This window comes from Capsicum annuum, chromosome 4, assembly GCF_002878395.1.
Source record: "Capsicum annuum cultivar UCD-10X-F1 chromosome 4, UCD10Xv1.1, whole genome shotgun sequence".
Classification (NCBI taxonomy): domain Eukaryota; kingdom Viridiplantae; phylum Streptophyta; class Magnoliopsida; order Solanales; family Solanaceae; genus Capsicum; species Capsicum annuum.
The window spans coordinates 184,607,358-184,626,853 of NC_061114.1; the positions used below are offsets into that span (position 1 = coordinate 184,607,358).

The 19,496-nt window shown below is 33.9% G+C and overlaps 1 pseudogene; it reads left to right on the plus strand.

Annotated features, from left to right (window-relative positions):
* Window positions 1–7,884: 7,884 nt before the first annotated feature.
* On the plus strand, window positions 7,885–19,483 carry LOC107852511 (annotated as a pseudogene).
* Window positions 19,484–19,496: the final 13 nt, after the last annotated feature.

Genomic DNA, 19,496 nt, shown 5'->3' on the forward strand with positions numbered 1-19,496 from the left:
GAAATTAAAGATATAAAATATATAGAATTTCTTAATGAAAATATGCAGGAGCTACTAAGACTAAAACAAACAACTACAAAATATTATAATAAAATATTTAGCCAATTTTAAATGATAGATAATCTTAAAGTCTTAATCTTATATATACTTAGAGATATAGAAATTATACATATTAAGAAAATAATATTAGAAAAAGTATTATACTATGAAATTGAAACTATAAATTGGATAGCACAGTTATACCTAGATAATTACCCAGAAGGATATTATTCAGATTAAGAAATGTTAGAATATATTAGAAAAACTAGAGAAAATCAAGATAATCTAAATAAAGAAATTAATTATAGAAGCCGAATTAGAGAAATAATGGAGAATCTAAAAAAAAAAATTAATATGGATAGAAGAAACCTTAGAAAATTTAGAAAAAAGTACATGTGATAGTTTATATAATTTAAAAAACTCGCTATGATAAGAACAACACAAGATAATAAATAACATTGAAAATCTAGAATTAGATATATATTACAGTACAATTAGGATAAATTATTATACAAAAATTTGTAAGTCTGCAATTACTACAGGATAAAATAATAAACTACACAAATTAATGAATACATCTTACGAAAAGAATAAATCATTAAAAGATATTGAAACTAAATTTAAGAAATATCCACGCACAAAGAAGGACATTTAGCTAGAGATTGTAAATTACCTAAAAATCCAAAAAATAAACAAATATCAGAAATAAAAATAGCAATCTTGTCAAATCATTGTTTTCTGTATGGAATAATAACTCATGTTATTGTTAAAAGATTCACATCTCTTGCTAAACTAAGCTAACATTTGGTCATAGATGAAAAACTTATCTTCAGATAAGTTTAAATTTTCAAAAATTAACTGATAAAATGCATGTATAAATACACGGTTATAAATCAATGCATGTTCAACACAACTTTTAAAACTCAAAATTTTAAATTTTAACTTCAAAATTTATGATCAAACGAAAACAAATGAATATAAATATATTTATATATATGTAGAAACATTACTATATCATATTTTTTATTTTAATATATTACTCTGAACAGAAAAACAAATATTCTAAATCACATTTTATATATTTACTCTCTTCTAAGAAGATTATAAAATAATTTTTCAAGCATTTATATTTTCAATTGATTCATATTTTCCTTGAGTTGATTATAATTTGTAACAATTTATTTTTTGTTATATAGAATTTCATCCATGAACAAAAAGACTTAGATTATATGCATGGGATTTATCTGAATATTGTCAAAGTATATTGTTTATGCTTAATTGAATTTTAATGATTTTTTTATTTTTTACAATTAACATTTTATCTTTGTCAATATGTAACTAAAGAATATGAAATTTTGACTTATATGATGCATCCACATGTCTTAAAACAGTGAAATGAATATTTTAAAAAATGAACAAGTAGAATGAAGAATCAAAATCTAGAAAGAAAATTTGTCTGATTATTTGTATGAAGAATAGATTCAAATCATATTTGTATATGAATAAATATTATTATATTAATTTTTTTTAATTTTAATATATTTCTATTAAGCATAAAGACAACTTTCTACAGTATTACTATATCACCTATCTACTCCCCTAAGAAAAATTACAATAAAAATTTACAGGCATTTAGTATTTTAATAAGCTTATTCTTTCTTGATTTTACTTGCAAATTTATATTTATATGTAATTAAGTGATTGTATGTCTTTATTCTTTTATCATATGCCATCGAGTGGTATTTTCTTCTTGAGTAGTTCATTATTAGAAAGAAAGAAAATAAAGATTTAACTGGCAAAATAATTTTTAAGGCATATGCGAGTAAGTTATAATAATGAATGACAGTTTAAAAATGTAAATTTTAAATTGTACTTTTAAGTATAATAAAATATGATGTATGTAGATTACATATTAAAAATCTCTTTTCACTAAATGAAATCATAATTTTACTTTTTTTTTCCTTAAAATTCATATTCAAGAAATTTAAATACATCGTCAAACACTTTTTAATTCTTAGTATAAGTTAGAATTTTATAAAATTTTGAGTAATTTATTTTTTTGAAATAGAATATGAAATAAAATGTGTTTTGATAGAGGTGAAGATGTTTAATTTGAATTTTAAATCCTAACCACTCTAACAAACTCAATTATTTTGAAGTCTTCTTCTAATTTATATTTAATATAATTTATTATGCATAATAAAATTTATAAAATTCTTATTTTTGTATTTTTGAGATGAAAGAGAAAAATATTAACTGCTTAATGTGCAACGCAAAAAAAAAGCCTCAAAGTCGAATTGAATAGTTCCGGGGGGGGGGGGGGGGGGGGGGGGAGAGAGGAGATTTAAAATAATTTGAGGATATAATGAAGTAATTCGATCATGTACATATTACTATTTATAAATCTTAAATAAAAGAGATGGAGGACAGTAGAATAAACAATATAACAAAGCATGACATAAAACATAAAAGTTTTTTGCAATTACATATTATTTTTATTCATATAAAATTTAATTAGAGGTGGGGAAAGGGGGATAATTAACAATCTATATCTTTAAATTATGAATAATATTTTTAAAGAATATGAAACATAAAAATTGCTTTTACAATGATATGATTATCTTTCATATGATTTGATTAGAGATGAAGGTGGGATGAAGGGGGAGGGGGTGAGGGGTAGATTTTTTTTTTTTTTTTTGTATTTTATAATTGAGATATAATATGGTAGTTGATTTTTTTTAGGGTTCTCATTTTGTGGGAATAGATTGGATATGTTATTGTTGAATATTTTAGGTAATGTGATTTACCACTCAAAAGAGGCATTTGATGTCAAACGATTAAAAATAATATTTAAACTTCATTCACGCATCACACGGGTGCGTATAATAGTTTTACTAAAGCCAAAGCCGTGTTCAACAGTAAACAGTTGTCTAAATTCTTACAAGAATCCAGGTCACACTAGTCTAACTAATGAAGGTGAATCTCACATATCTAACGAGCAATGAAGGTGTAAGGAAACAATCAAGCATCATAGAGGAATGAAATTCCTTTATACTTAATCAGGAGACTCATTAGAAATTCTTAGTATAACTAATTTAAATTCATGTGAGATTCCTCCAACTCAGTGAGTCTGCTCATATTTGATTTAGTTAGACAAATATGCTTCAAATAGAAGATGGTTATTTTTTTCTTAAAAAAGAAGATATAGCATTAAAAGCAATAAATTTGATGTGGATTGTCAAACATATTTCTGCAAATAATACTCCCTTCATTTGAAAAAGAATGTTAGGACTTGTGAAATTTTGATGATTGACAAGAGGCCATAGAACAAGTAAGCATAGTTTGGTTCCTGAAAAACTGTTTCAAAAGTGTTCAACTTGCAAGAGGACTTTTTGTGGATAAATTCATATGATCAAAAATAAAGGAAAGAAAGTTTGTTACTTCATATAAACATTAAATGATCATCATGTGCATAAAAAAAGTTGGTATTTGACTACGACACTCAAAAAGAGAGGGTAAGAAGCATGAGAGCCCTTGTGGAGTTAAAAGTCTACTTGGTTGTGAAGATTAATAGAAGTTATAAATATTCAAGGACATTCAAAATGAAATTGATGCAGATATAGTGAGTGGAGAAAAGGGAGAACACAATCAAATGAAAAAGAACAATATTTGAGAGAGTTTTGTCCGGCTATCGAAGCGCAACCTAATATAGTAAACGAGATTGAAGAACCTGTTTCGTCCATGTGTCTAACAATCTTTTGTTCTAGTTAATATGTATTAGGAAGTCTATTAAGTTATAATTTTCATGCTTTCTTAGTGTCAATGTGTTATAAAGTGGTTTAAAAGTTTAGTCTTTGAGTTGGGATAACTCAAAGACTTGAGAACATAAACCTTGGGAGGTTTGTGCATTTTTAGGAATTAGAGTTAGTTCCTAGGGTTGCTAGAATTGTGTAATTTGAGTTTCAAATGGGGGAACTTGAAGTGGGTTTCAAGAGTCTGGTGAGATTGTTGAATATTAGGAATTAGAGTTTATAATTCCTTAGGTTACAGAGTTTGTAATTTTTTGTTGAGAGACTCATTGTGTTTAGTGAAGTTAGGGTTAAATCCAGTAGAGGTATAAGTCGTGATCTTTTTTTACCCCTTTTGTGTGCTGGGTGTTTTTCACATAAAATTATCTTGTTCATTATTTACTGTCTTTACTTCTTTTATTGAAATACGTTAGGCAGCCTGGTCCATCTGTAGACAAAAATCAGGCATAACTAACGTGAGTTATTAGGACGTGTAGAAATTTCAAAGAACAATACTTTTTGACTTGGTGTAGAGTTTAAGAAAATAAAGAAAGCTTTTGGATTTTGTGGTATAAAATTAAAGTTATATCAAATGTATCAAAATACTCTTTAATATTATGGCCTTAAATATTCCATGTAGAAAATTAGAGACAAATTATTGCCAAAAAAGGAAAGAGTTATTCTTTTTGAAACAGAGGTAAAAAGAGTGCACCATTCTTTTGAAACAGAGGAGTAGATTGTTTGAAGAAACACTGCTTTTTTCAAACAAAGAACTATAATAAGTTTTTGTACAGTGACCAAAAAGTATTCACTTAACCAACAATCTATTTTAATTCATTGAATATAAACTTCAACCACAAAAAAAATATGAAGAGTAAGAATATTCATTGATAAAAAAATTATGGATACAATTCGATCCCTCTAATTATGCTTCTCTCTTGATTTTCTCATAATTCATGGCCTGTTACTGACGTATTTCTCAAACTTTCGATGATTCAGCACAATTAGTGGTGTATTTCTCTAACTTAGGATGATTTAAATTTGATCTCTTTGAAAGGAGGGTTTGTGGATCTTCATGAAGTATTTGACTTTCAAGAAGAATCCGCTCACATCTTAATCTCTATTTGAATATCCCAAAGATATGTGGAATTTTAAGATGCCACTTCAAGGGAATATTTTACCCAATAAATAGATGTGATTTAGGGTTTAGGGTAGAGTAACCTCCAAACTAGATTTAGGATGAAGTAGTCTCCAAGAAATCTGATAGAGAAATTGTATTCATCTTGTAGAGTCCTACAAAATATTATTTACAAACACATTGTTACATGAATTCAAGCTGTATTTTAGGTAACACACATCTAACATCTATCATGTATAATGTAATACACCACAAAATCCTAGCTAAGTTCATAACCTATTGTCACATATTTAAAGGACCAAAACAATTATTTTAAACCATTGAGTGTTTTCGATGCAAATCATGGTCATAAGAAGCACTTAGAGCAAAGTTGAGTTGAGAATATTTGTTATCGATTGAGTTTTAGTATTCGAGCCTACAAAGGTCAACTTTAAACGAGTATAACTTCTAGAATATATAGTCTTAGAGATCAAGACCTACCAAATGAAATATCTTTGAGTCTTCATACCAAGGAATCTGGTTTCACCTTAATTCGATATCGGAGTAGAAAGTTATTCTTATTTTACCTGAGAGTGTCTATCTACCAGAGATTGACGACTAAGTTGATGAGATGTCAACTAGATGGAGAGCTGTCAACTTTATCGTCAACCTTAACCAACAAATGTCTGATTCATTTAGAGGTTGATGACTAGATGAGCCGTCAACAAGTTGATGAGCCGTCAACTAAGAGATTTTTGCAATTTTTAAAATTTTTTTAGGGATAGTTTGGTCTTTTATTTTACTTAAACTCCTTCCTCATGACTTAAGTCACCCTATAAATGATATTTTCATATCATTAGTTGGTTTTCAATGCCTATTCTTCTCTCCACTCTCAAGAGGAAAAAATTAAGATTTCTTTCTACAGTTCAACTTCTAAGCTCCAATTCAAGTTTCTCTCAAGAAAATTCATCAAGCTCAGGTATGTGGGGTTTGAACAAGGATAACCATTTCATTCTTGTGCCCAAAATATTTGATTTTACAATTGAAATTATGAGTTTTCAGTTAGGGTTCATACCTATTTTTTATGTTGTTGAGATTGTGTCATTATCATGTGATTTCAGGTTCAGTTTGCACAAGAATTTAATTTTACTTATGTTTTTACTTACATGATTACTATTATGAGATGAATTTCATTATTTTGACATGGAATCTTATGATTTGATACAGGATTTCAATCTAAGCATTGAGTATTTAGTTTACAAGAAGTTCAAGTTTACTAGTTTGAGTTTCAAAAGCATTATCGTATAATTACAATTTTAGTTTTGCATGATATTTCAGACAAGCTATGAATTTTACTTACAAAATCAAGAATTTTAGATAGAAATAGTTTTTATTATGTTTTCAGACTTATCAGCTTATATGCCTATTTTAAGGTGAACTTCATAGATACGGATGAGCAAAGGAGTAGTATCTAGCACTAAGAGGGGATTGTGGGGTTTAGCGCACCCGATTTTTCTAGAAACTATGTTCCACCATAAGTTATTCAGTTATATTTTTCATCTTTTCCAGTCATATATGTCAGGGTGATCACCGCACTTTTTCTTTATACACTTGCAAGGTATATTAGACCATTGGGATGAGGGTTTGAGTCATCATGCCGTTCTCAATGAGGTCTTGAATCATCGAACTCTATGTGGCTCGCATGGTTTATGTCAGTTATGAGAATCTCCCATAGAAAAATAGTATTTTAGAAACTAAGTATAAAGACTCAAAATTTTTGTTCAGATATTATTTTATGAGTTATTCGTTATGAGATTTAAGATTTTAGTTTTACCTATGATCAAGGCGAGTCCTTTTACATTTAGCCTGCATGATTTAAAAGTATATTCAGCTTTAGTTTTACTTATTCTACAGAAAAGATAGTTTTAGAAACTAAGTGTAGTGACTCACCCAGTTCATCAGATTATGCTTTGTTATTCATGTTTTATAATATTTACTCTTTCAGTTTATTCAGTCTCTTGGTGAGTCTATTTGTACTAAGCATGAACACTTTAAGATTATGCATTGATTCAGTTTTACTTATTGCATTTTTCCTCACTTACTCAGTACATTCCATAAATACTAACCATATATACGTTTGTGTGGCTACATTATTTCATAATGTAGTTAGCATTCTAGCGACAATATCATGGTCAGACAGTTCACCGCTTCTACCTAGCAGGTGATGAGTTCTCCTTATTTGATGACTCCAGTCAGTTTGTAGATTCAGTAATTCATATTTTATTTAATTATATTGATTAGGGATAGAGGGGGTCATGTGCCGACTACTTATAGTCAGTATTAGTAGAGGCTTCACAGACATTCAGTCAAAGTTGATGTATTTAGTTTTACTTTTGTTTTATCTAACCAGTGTTGTAAGTTTTAAAAAAGTATTGTATTTAACAAGTTCAACTAAAGACACCCCTTCCCCTTATTATTTCTAATTTTATATATATTTTTTTAGTTTTTCACTAGTTATGCCAGTATCATGAGTTAACTTAGGATTTCTTGTGGTTCTAAGCATCGTGTGACGTCCAGGGGTAATCTCGGGGCGTTTCATACATTTTATTAATTGATTTGATATAGATGTTAGGGTCAGGTAAAATTTTACCCCAAAAAGAGATTTGGCATGGAAAAAAGAAAGAAAGAAAAGAATTAGTCTAATAGTAATAATAATTTCTAATATGGTTACATAGCATGTGATTGGATTCAGCTTTCTCTCAAAAGTCACTCTGTGTCAATCTCCAACAGAATAGTATGTATAGATTTATCTTGTTTTTCAGTACTGATTTATGGATGAATTCATATGATTGTTTTAATTATATTTCGACTATGTAAGTTGGATCAGTGATGTCTCACCATAATTATATATGCACGATAAAAATTTGAAGTCCTTAGAGGATGGCTGATGGGAATGATATCTGACCACTTGTTATTGATAAAGGAAATAAAATGAGCAAAGTTAGTTTGAAATAAAATAATTGCAATTTCAACTCCATGCCTAGTGTTATAACCTGTTTTAATTATTATGCGAGTTACTAATAAATAGTATCTGGGTTACATTGTGATACAAGCCAAATCAGCATCGAACTTTTAAGGACTATAATCCAAGGCCCACATGAAAGTACCGAAGCCATGGTCATCTATGGGAGGCAAGGATATGTTTGGGGAATCATTTTTGAGCTCTTAAGAGCTCAACACCATGTGTGGAGGATAGGTTGGAACTGGAAGCCGAATTTATCCTAAGACCTCAACAAGGAAGCAAGCCCGAAGACTACAAACACTCCCATGATATTGAATAAGTTAGATGTATTACAAGTTATCTAGATAAAATCTAAATAGTGTTTTAGAGTGACAAAATTATACAATAAGGACCAAGGGGCCTTGCAAGGGTCAAAAGAGTGCAAAACGGGGCTAAAAGCCCCTTGGAGGGGACCTGCACTCTATCTGCACCCAGGTGTGCCTGTCCTGCTTGAGCTGATAAAAACAATAGGATATGCTCCCAAGGTGTGCCTCATCTGCTTAAGAAGATTCTAAAGCGGGCTGCATTGAGTTTTTGGTTGATTTAGGTCACTTTTGATTCCACTTATGTACTAAATAGCCCAAGTCTATATATACTAACTATTTTAGGTTATTTTCTTAGTTTTTAGATGTTGATTAAAGATGAAAACTCTTGAGATGTTGTATTTTTTGAGAAATGGTGATTGTAAGGGAGTTCCGATTCGCTTGCGATCAATGTAAGAGATAGGTGCTTGTTAATAGTTGAATTAGGGGTTTTAGAGTTTTATATAATCTTTAGTTCTTGATTATCTTATCTTCTTTGTGTCTATCTATCTCTAGCTTCCGTAGTTTGATCTTTATCACGTTGTTTGTTTCCTTAGGCCGGATTTACTAGGGATGATTCTCCAGGAGCTATTTTCTAAAGTATAGTTGGTCGTCCTTGTCACATAGATGTCATGGTTGGTATGGGAAAAAAAGATGTCTATGTTGGTAAAGAAGCTCAGTGTAGAGAGGTATTTTTAATCTAAAATATCCCATTGAACAAGGCATAGTAATCAACTTGCATAACTGGAATGATATGGAGGAAATGTGGCACTACATATTTTACAATGAACTCTGTGTAACACCCCAAAAATCCAAGTCAATATTAGAGCCAAGCTTAAAGTTCATGCAAAATCAAACATCATTTTTTGGTAGTTTGTACGTGATTTAGACATATATTAATGTCTCAAATAACTCTTAGCTTATAGACAAGTCAAAATATCCCTTACCGATTGAATTCTTGAGAAGAATATTGCTATAGTCATCTTCAAAGGAGCATAACTTTTGGATTACTAAGAGTTTTTGATCTCAAGACCATCCAAAAGATATATAATTGAATTAGCATTCCAATGCCACCGGTTTTTCCTTAATCCGATATCGGAGTAAAAGGTTATGGCCAAATTACTAAAGCTCTATCAAAGATGCCATTGATGGTGACTCATCATCAGGATACTACGAGTCGTCAGGTGACTTGTTGTCATGGAAACGGAGACCAAAATTTGGGTCCTTTGGCTATGACTCAGGCTAGAGTCATAGCCTAAGTCGTTGGGACTGCTTCAAAGAGTTTTTTAGATATTTTTGAGGGGTTGTTTGTCCTTTTCTCACCATTTTGAAACCAAAAATACGTACTTTAAGATTTCCAAGAGCTGAATCATTATACTAAAACACCCATGAGTCCCCCACTCCTCAAAATCCATTCAACACTTAGAAAATTTAGTGATAGAAAAAGGCAATTTTCACCTCCAAGCAAGAAATATGTCTTCTCAACTTTTGATTTCAAATCCAAAGATTTCTTCACAGCTTTAAACCTCGGGTATTTGGGATTTCATCAATGGTTTTTCTTTCACCCATTAAGTCCCAAAAATTACTCAAATCCCTAAGTTTAATTCACTCTTCAAGCTTAGGATTTCCATGAGAAGTGTGAATTTCTTAAGTTTTTAGTTTATTTCTGTAACTTAACCATGGATATATTGACACGATCCGAACCAGAACCTAGTCATGTCGAGGGCCTCAAGCCCAACCGGGGTCCGGAGACCACATCCAATACCCAACCTTAACCTCCCTACACTTATGACTGATGAATTTCGATAATAGAATAAAACAATCATAAATCAAATACATCCAGACAGTGTCAGCCCCATTACCATACCAATGCCAAGGCCGACACCAATACCAACACTACCCATGCCAACTCAAAGTAGTCACACAAAGTCTCTATCTGAAAGTAAAAAAAAATTTGGTCGGAACATGCCTCCGGCTATAGCCAAAACTCAAGTGTAAGAAATAAACAAAGTATGTAGAGAAATCCATAACATGAAATGGAGTCTTCTGGAGTATGAAAGCTCTCCACTTCAGTCCAACACAAGTTGTCCCCGAATATAATCAATGAGCAGGAGGAGTAGTATGGATGATTCCTACATCTCGTAGGGATACAGTGCCCAAAGACGGGTTAGTGGGTGAATGCTAGCATGTACTCAGGAATAAGGGTAAAATAGTGCCAACATTTAAAACCAAGCAAATAAACAAATTCATACACATACATACATATACATATATATCATATTGGGAAAGGGAACCGAGTTTAGCATGCATTTAAAATCTTTAACCTGGGATTGTGTATCATGTTCGTCCTGAAACCACCCATGGGCTATATGGGTTCAGCTCCTCCTGTTGAAGAGACCCGGTACGTGTTACCCGCACGAATCCGAGAAGAAAAACTAAGATGATTAGTACATCTCCCAAAATATAGGTATGACATTATGCACATGGTCACCAAGACCAAACCTCACATCGGCAAAAGTGTGTTTTCCGTATTGGTCCTCCGGTACCTCCACCTTCCACGGATTTGCTAACACATCCCTCCTTAAGCCCATATTAAAAACATTCACACATAATCAACTATTTACCAAGGAGTCTTATTTATTAGGCATTAACAATTGGTATCGTCATACCAACACTAGAGCTTGCAAGTCTATCCATTTATGCCATACCAAAACCATAAATTAAATTTGACTCCAAAGTTTCCAATTAAACCATTATAATGGACACCAAGGCCTTTCAAATCCATTTAAAACCAACCAAACCACTTTAGGTTCCCTTACCATATTATGCAATGCAAGGTTTTCAATAATAGTCCAACTATGTGATAAAACCATTCTCATAGGCATTTTAACATGTTGAAGGCATATAATTTCCAAAACCAAAACCAAGAGCCAATTAATCATTCCCATGAAAAAACATATTCAAAACCATAAATATAACATGAAAACCATAAGGAAGGCATGGGAAAACATTATTCAACCATAAGCAACAAAGCCCCCCAACTTATATTTCAAAACCCAAACCATACAACAATAAAACCATGAAATTCATCCATGAAAACATGATTTTTATTTGAACTAACGATGAGGGCGGAGTAACATGCCTTAGATACCAAAGAGTATGTGGGGATTTGCCCTTGAAATCCCCTTATTGAATTGCCTTGATGAAACCCTAGACTCTTTCGTTAACTAAAAGCTTGAGAGAGATTTAAGAGTGTTTAAGGTGTTTTTGATTGAGAATAATATAGTAAATAGAGTCCCAAGAGTGTTTTAAGTCGTGGGATCAAGAGGGGTTAAGAGAAAAAATATCCAGAATGCCCTCAACTTAAACTGTAAAAATTTCCACGGGAAGGTACGACCACCCCCCCAAACCGTACCCATAACATACGAGTGGTACCTACCACTCGTACCCTAGACAGAATGTTGAACATCACATACTGTCCACCATACAACTCCCCTTGCCCAAGTTGTACCTAAACTATACAATTAGTACCCTCAAATCGTATCTAAGATAGAATCAAAGAGGTTAGGCACTGGACAACATAAAAATTGGATTATACCACTCGTACCATATCCATAAGACCCTTATGATGTCCATTCGTACCTTGGACAGAAATTTTCCAATATCACACCGACCAATATACGACTAAGGTCAACAAAATATATCAACATCATACAACAAGTACCCTCAAGTCGTATGATATCCAGAAGCTCAAACCTAGAAAACTTGTAAGGGTTAAAACTTAGGGTATTTCAATTCTCCCCCACTTTGATCTTCATCCCTGAATGATGGAACAAGGCAATACAAGCACGATTTAACCCCCAAAGATCTCTACCTTTACCTTTAACAATGATGTTAAACAAAGATGCAAAGAAATCCTTTAACAAAGTTTGAAAACAAAGATGTTATGAAGAACACATACCTTCTGCATGAATTTTCAGAAAAGAAAATAGGAAAGGATACTTGGACTTCATGTCCTCTTCAGCTTCCCATGTAATCTCTTCCACCTTGTGGTTCCTCCATAGAATCTTTACCGAGGCCACTTCCTTGGTCTGAAACCAACAAACTTGTTAATCCAAGATCTTAATTAGGACCTCTTCATAAGATAGGGAATCAGAAATACCAATATCCTTGACTGGCACAATTTGCGGTGAATCACCTATACACTTTCTTAATGTAGAAACATAGAATATTGTGTGAATAAAGCACAAACTCAAAGGCAACTCCAACTCATACGTGACATTACCAAGCTTTCTCAAAATCACATAAGGACCGACATATCGGGGACTGATCTTTCTCTTCTTCCCAAATCGCATCACTCCTTTTATGGGAGACACCTTTAAGAATACCTTATCCCCGACCTCAAAATCTAAGTCCCTTCGCCTCACGTCAACATAGGACTTTTGGTGACTTTAGGCTGCCTTAAGACTATACTGAATCACCTTTACTTTATGTATAGATTGTTGAACCAAATCTGAGCTATACATATTCGTTTCACCAAGCTCGAACCACCCAATAGAAGATCTACACCTCTTACCATACAATGCTTCGAATGGAGCCATCCCAATGCTAAAGTGATAGCTATTATTATAGGAAAACTCTATAAGAGGCAAATACTAAACCCAACACCATCCTTCTTACGCATGAATAACACCAGGGCACCATACGAGACACAATAGGACAAATTAAAACCTTTTTCAAAATATTCTGGAGTTGCTCCTTAATCTCCTTCAACTCAGTAGGAGCCATTCTATATGGAAGAATAGAAATTGGATGAGTGTCCAGAACAAGATCGATCCTAAACTCAATATCTCTATTAGAGGGAACACTAGAAAGGTCATCAGAGAAGACCTCAGGAAACTCATTTACCATCGGGCAGAATACAATGAAGGATCACCCAAGTTAGAATCTTTAACCCGGACTAGATGAAAGAGACACCCCTTGGAGATTAAACTCCGAGCTCTAATATAGGATATAAACTTTCCCCTAAGATCAAGGGAACCACCCTCCTACTCAATAGATGATTCATTAGGGAATTAAAGATTATCTTACGGGTTCGACAATCTAGAGAATTATAGCACGAGTGCAACTGATCCATCCCTAATATGACATCAAAATCCAACATTTCTAATTCAAATAGATCTACCAAAGTTTCTTTACTACCAACAGATACCACACCCCCTAAAGATTCTTCTAGTAATCATAGTTACCGATCGGGTAGAAATAGAAAAAGGGTCTAAAACACACTCCGAACCAAAACCAAAATGCACAGCTACAAATAGGGTCATATAAGAGAGTGGAACCAGAATAAGTAAATAGTTAACATCATGAAAAAAGATTTTCAAAGTACCATTCACGACATTAGGTGATGCCTCGGACTACTGTCAGGCAGTGAGAGCATAAAGACAGTTTCGTCCAGTGACAGAACTAGATAGTGCACCCTTTAATGACAAATCTGATGATGAAGCAATTGGAACCTTGTTTGCCCCCAAAGTAACCTCACCAATAGGAAAGTTACTAATCATGTGTCCTTGTTGTCTATAGCTGAATCACTTGTCCTTTCCTTCTTCACGAAAAACCCAATGCAATCTACTATAAACCTACAAAAAGGATATGATGGAGATGACTGAGACCTACTAGCATGAGATTAGGCACCCTGTGCCCTGAGGTTATCACCACCATAAAAATATCTATCACTTGACGACTTTGGGTAGGGAGCACTAGCTGTCGAGTAAGACCCAAAATTACCCCACTTTTTCTTAGGACACTTACCACCATTCTTGCCATTCTACTGTTGGCTACCACCCTACTTAGAGAACCAAAAATTCTTGCCCTACCTCTCTCTAATCTCTGCCTGCTTTTTCTTCTCCATCTCCACTTACTGCATGTATATAACCCTCTCAAAAATATCCATGTCCTTGTTCAACAGAGCAGCCTTACTCTCCAAAATCAAGTCTCTATACAACTTAAAAGAAAAATTCCTTATTTTATCCCTCATGCTAGAAACCATCTTTGGAGCATACTGAGACAACTGGTGAAACTTCAAGGCATACTTCTTGACTAACATCTTTCCATGCTTCAAATTAACAAACTCTTCTACTTTTACTTCCCTCAACTCCAGAGGAAAGAAGCGGTCTAGGAAAGCATTAGAGAAATCCTACCATAGAGCTGACTCATCACCATCACCCCCTACCTGATCCTATTTCTCTTACCAATGGTATGCCACATCTTTCAACTGGTAGGTAGAAAAATCCATTCCTTTCACATTCGTGGCATGTATAACCCAAAAGATATTTTCCATCTCATCCAGGAAACCTTGAGGATCCTCCCCCACCTTAACACCCATAAAGGACAGAGGATTCAACCTCATGAATTGGCTAACCCTTGTGGCCTCAAAAGATGGAGTAACAGATACACCACGCTCAGAACGAGAAGCTACTAACTGAGCCAACATATGGATAGACTGACAAAACTCAGCATTCGTTACATCCACCTTAGGAGATAAATGAGGACTAGAAAAAACCAGTGGAACTCCAAGAGAACAATTAGGAACTGGACCCCTAGACCAGGTATGGACCCCATAAGTAGAATGGTCCCATCAGTATTGTCCCCAAGTGGGATATAAGAGTTTTCTTGAGCTTCAGATTATCGAGGAGGCATGGTCTGAAAGGTAAACAAATGGATATTAGAGAAGAATCCAGGACCTTAGACTCTACAACTTAAAAAAACACAAGAAAGAAAAATATTCCTAAATGCCTTGTAGCCTTTCCCTTATGAGTGTGGCGCACTCCACACCCTTAAAAGAGACTCAACTCGATATGGTTGTGTGGACTCCTAAGTGACCATGAACCTAAGGCTCTGATACTAATCTAACACGATCCGAACTAGGTCCTAGTATTGTTAGGTGCCTCAAGACCAATCGGGGTCCAGAGACCACCCCCAATACCCAACCTTAACCACGCTACACTTATGACTGATAAATTTCGATCATATAACAAGAATAGAATAGAACAATCATAAATCAAATACATCCACACAGTGTCAGCCCCAATACCAATACTAATGCCAAGGATGACACCAATACTGACACTGCCCATGCCAATCCAAAGTAATTACACAAAGCCTCTATCCAAAAGTAAAACAACATCCTTTCGAGACATGTCCCCGACCACAGCCAAAATTCAAGTCTAAGAAATAAACAAAGTTTGTAGAGAAATCCATAACATGAAATAGAGTCTTCCAAAGTATGGAAGCTCACCACTTTATTCCAACACAATATATCCCTAAATCTAATCAATGAGTACAAGGAGTAGTACGATCGATTCTTGCATCACGTGGGGATATAGCGCCCAAAGATGGGTTAGCAGGTGAACGCTAGAATGTACTCAGGAATAAGGGTAAAATAGTACCAATAATTAAACTAAGTAAATAACCAAATGCATCCACATACATACATATACATATATATCATGCTGGAAAAGGGAATCAAGTTTAGCATGCATTTAAAACCTTTAACCTGAGATTGTGTAGCTTGGCCATCCTAAAACCACCCATGGGCTATATGGGCTCAGCTCCCCCTACAGAAAGAGCCCCGGTATGTGTTAGCTCCACAAATCAGAGAAGAAAAACTGAGATGACTAGTACATCTCCCAAAATATAAGTGTGACATTATGCACATGGCCACCAAGACCAAACCTCACATCGACAAATGTGAGTTTTCAGTTTTCGTCCCCCCGAGACCTCCTTCTTTGATAGCTTTGCTAACATATCCGTCCTTAATTTCATATTAAAACCATTCACACATAAACAACCATTTACCAAGGAGTTTTATTTATTAGGCATTAACTATTAGTATCGTTATACCAACACTAGAGCTTGCAAGTCTATCCATTTATGCCATTTCAAAACCATTAACCAAATTTTACTCCAAAGTTTCCCATTAAACCATTATAATGGTCACCAAGGCCTTTCCAATCAATTTAAAACCAACCAAACTAATTTAGGTTCCATTAACAAATTATGCAGTGTAAGGTTTTAACTAATAGTCCCATTCTCATAGGCATTTTAACAAACATGTTGAGGGCATATAGTTTTCAAAACTAAAACCAAGAGCCAATTAACCATTAACATGCAACCACATATTCAAAACCATAAATATAACATGATAACCATAAGGAAGTCATGGGAAAACATTATTCAACCATGAACAACCAAAACCCCCAACTTATATTTTAAAACCCAAACCATACAATAATAAAACCATGAAATTCATCCATGAAAACATAATTTTTATTTGAACTAACAATGAGGGAGGAGTAACATGCCTTAGATACCAAAGAGTACGTAGAAATTTGCCCTTGAAATCCCCTTATTGAATTGCCTTAATGAAACCCTAGAATCTTTCTTTAACTAAAAGATTGAGAGAGATTTAAGAGTGTTCAAGGTGCTTTTGATTGAGAATAATATGGTAAATAGAGTCCCAAGAGTGTTTTAAGTCATGGTCTCAAGAGGGGTTAGGAGAAAAAATGTCCAGAATACTCCCAACTTAAACTATACAAATTCCCACAGGAGGGTACGATCCCTCTCCCCCCAAACTGTACCCACAACATACAAGTGGTACCTATCAGACAAAATGATGGACATCATATAGTGTACACCATATGAATCCCTTTGCCTATGTTGTACCCATGCCATAAGACTGGTACACTCAAATCGTATCTAAGATAAAATCAAAGAAGTTAGATATTGGACAACATACGAATTGGACTATACCACTTGTACCATCTCCATACGACCCTTATAATGTCCATTTGTACCTTGGACAGAACTTGGACAATATCATACTGAACAACATACGACTAAGGTTACCAAACCGTATCCATATCATACGATAAGTACCCTCAAGTCGTATGATGTCCAGAAGCTCAAAACCCAGGAAACTTCTAAGGGTCAAAACTCAGGATCCCATAAATTTGAGCGTCTTTCCATACTCAGAATTATAAAATCTCATTATATTGATAAATTCTTAATTTTTGATGTTATGAAATTTCTTATGACGTTTAGATTTTAATATTGCCATGATTAGTTACATTCTTTAAAGATGGTAGATTATGAATACCCGATGACCTAGGACTTCATGCATACACTTATGAATGATAGATTCTCCGATTTACATGTTATTGATTACTTTTATATTATGCATTTGTTATTGATGTTTAGAATATTATTATTATCGAGGATTTTCAGTTATCAGTGTTATTTAGTCGGGAGTAGTACTTAGCATAGAGTGAACGTAGGGATGGAGGCTCACCCGTCAGTTAGATTGAGACCTTTAGTAAAAATACCTAATTTTTAAACTACGACACCATTTTAGGTTCTAAAGGGTCACCCGTTAGACCAGGTTGACACCGTAGTCTTTTCAGATATCAGTTTAGCGGATTTAGGTCAGTAGTGTTCATACCTTTCGAAAGGTACTGAACACCCATACAACTGGAGTTATAGGTTAAACCCTAGTTATTTATGATTAGGGTATATCGGTTAATTGTAGCTCCCATATTCCACAGTTCATTGTTTAGATTTAGATTCTTGCATGACCATGTCACATGCATCGTGTTCAACCTATATAAGTTATTTGCCATCTCACATACCCAGTACATTAAAGTATTGATCGCATACTTTCTTTGCTCTATATTATGTTATAATATAGGTTCTAAAACCCAACATCCTGACCGCACTTATTACGATTTTGCATAATATTAGCAATAGTATTTGGTGAGTGCTTACCATTCGAGGGACAATTATCAACATTTCTTTTCAGTATTTATTTTTAGTTTCAGATAATTGGAGTTAGTTGGGGGCTTGTCCCAATAATTCATTTGATTTAGACGCTTTCAGACAGATAGTTATGTTTTTAGCATATTGACTATGTCAGATAGTCTAAGCTTTGATATCCAGTATTGATTTTGATTTTATTATAATCAGGTCATTTCAATTTAGTTTTTGCTCAGTATCTTATTATTTTCTTCAGTATTCTTAGTACTTTGCCAAGCAATTGTTAGCTTGGGGTCACTTGTGACTCTGAGCACTGTGTTACAACTTGGGGACAGTCTTGGGTCGTGACACTCCATGTTTCGCCAAGGATTATCCCATTCTTCCGATTGTGGCACCACTTAACCCCAAGGTAAATAGAGAGAAAATGACTCTGTCATGTTTGAGACATTCAATGTTCCAGCTATGTAAGTTGCAATCCAGGCTATTCTTTCCTTGTATACTAGTGGTCGTACTACTGATAATCAACAAATAGACTATCAATATATTCTTGATAACTAGTATTATAGTCAGTCTAATTTCGTTTGTTGCTTCTCAGCAAGGTATTGTGCTTGACATTGGTGGTAGTGTGAGCCGCAATATCCCCATCTATTTGGGGCATGCCATCTCCATGCTATCTCGTGGTTAGATTGTGGTGGTAATCAGTTTTCAGATTATCTCAAGAATATTTTCTTGGACAGCGGTCGTTGGGATCATCGGCTTACTATTAACATAGATATGTTTTGTCTTATGAAGGAAAAGACTGCTTATGCTGCACTTGATTTTGAATAGGATATTGAGAAGGCAAATTATTTCCTGAGATCATTTAAGAAGGTCTATGAGCTTTCTGATGAACGTGTTATTAATATTGTTGCTGAGAGGTTTCGTTGCCCTGAGTTCCTCTTCCAACCATTATTGGCTAGAATGGAAGTGTCTGGAATTCATGAAAAAGCCTACAACTCAATCAGGAGATGCGATGATGATAGTAAGAAAGGTTTATTTGCAAACATTGTGCTTAGTGGTGGCTCAACTATATTTCCAGGCATAACAGAACGTCTGATCAAGGAAGTAACTTCTCTTGCTCCAAGTTGCAAAGATCAAGGTTGTTGCACCACCTAAGAGGAAGTACGACTCCTGGATTGGAGGATCAATTCTTTCTTCCCTTTGTACTTTCGACCAAGTAAGTTTATTTCTTCTCAATTGATCAATTTTTAACTCTTTTAAGCTTAAGATATGAAGCAGCTAACATATACATCCTATGCAGATGCGTATAACACATGGCGAGTATTATGAATCTGGTCCCTCAATTGTCCACAGGAAGTGCTTCTAAGAGAACTTAAATC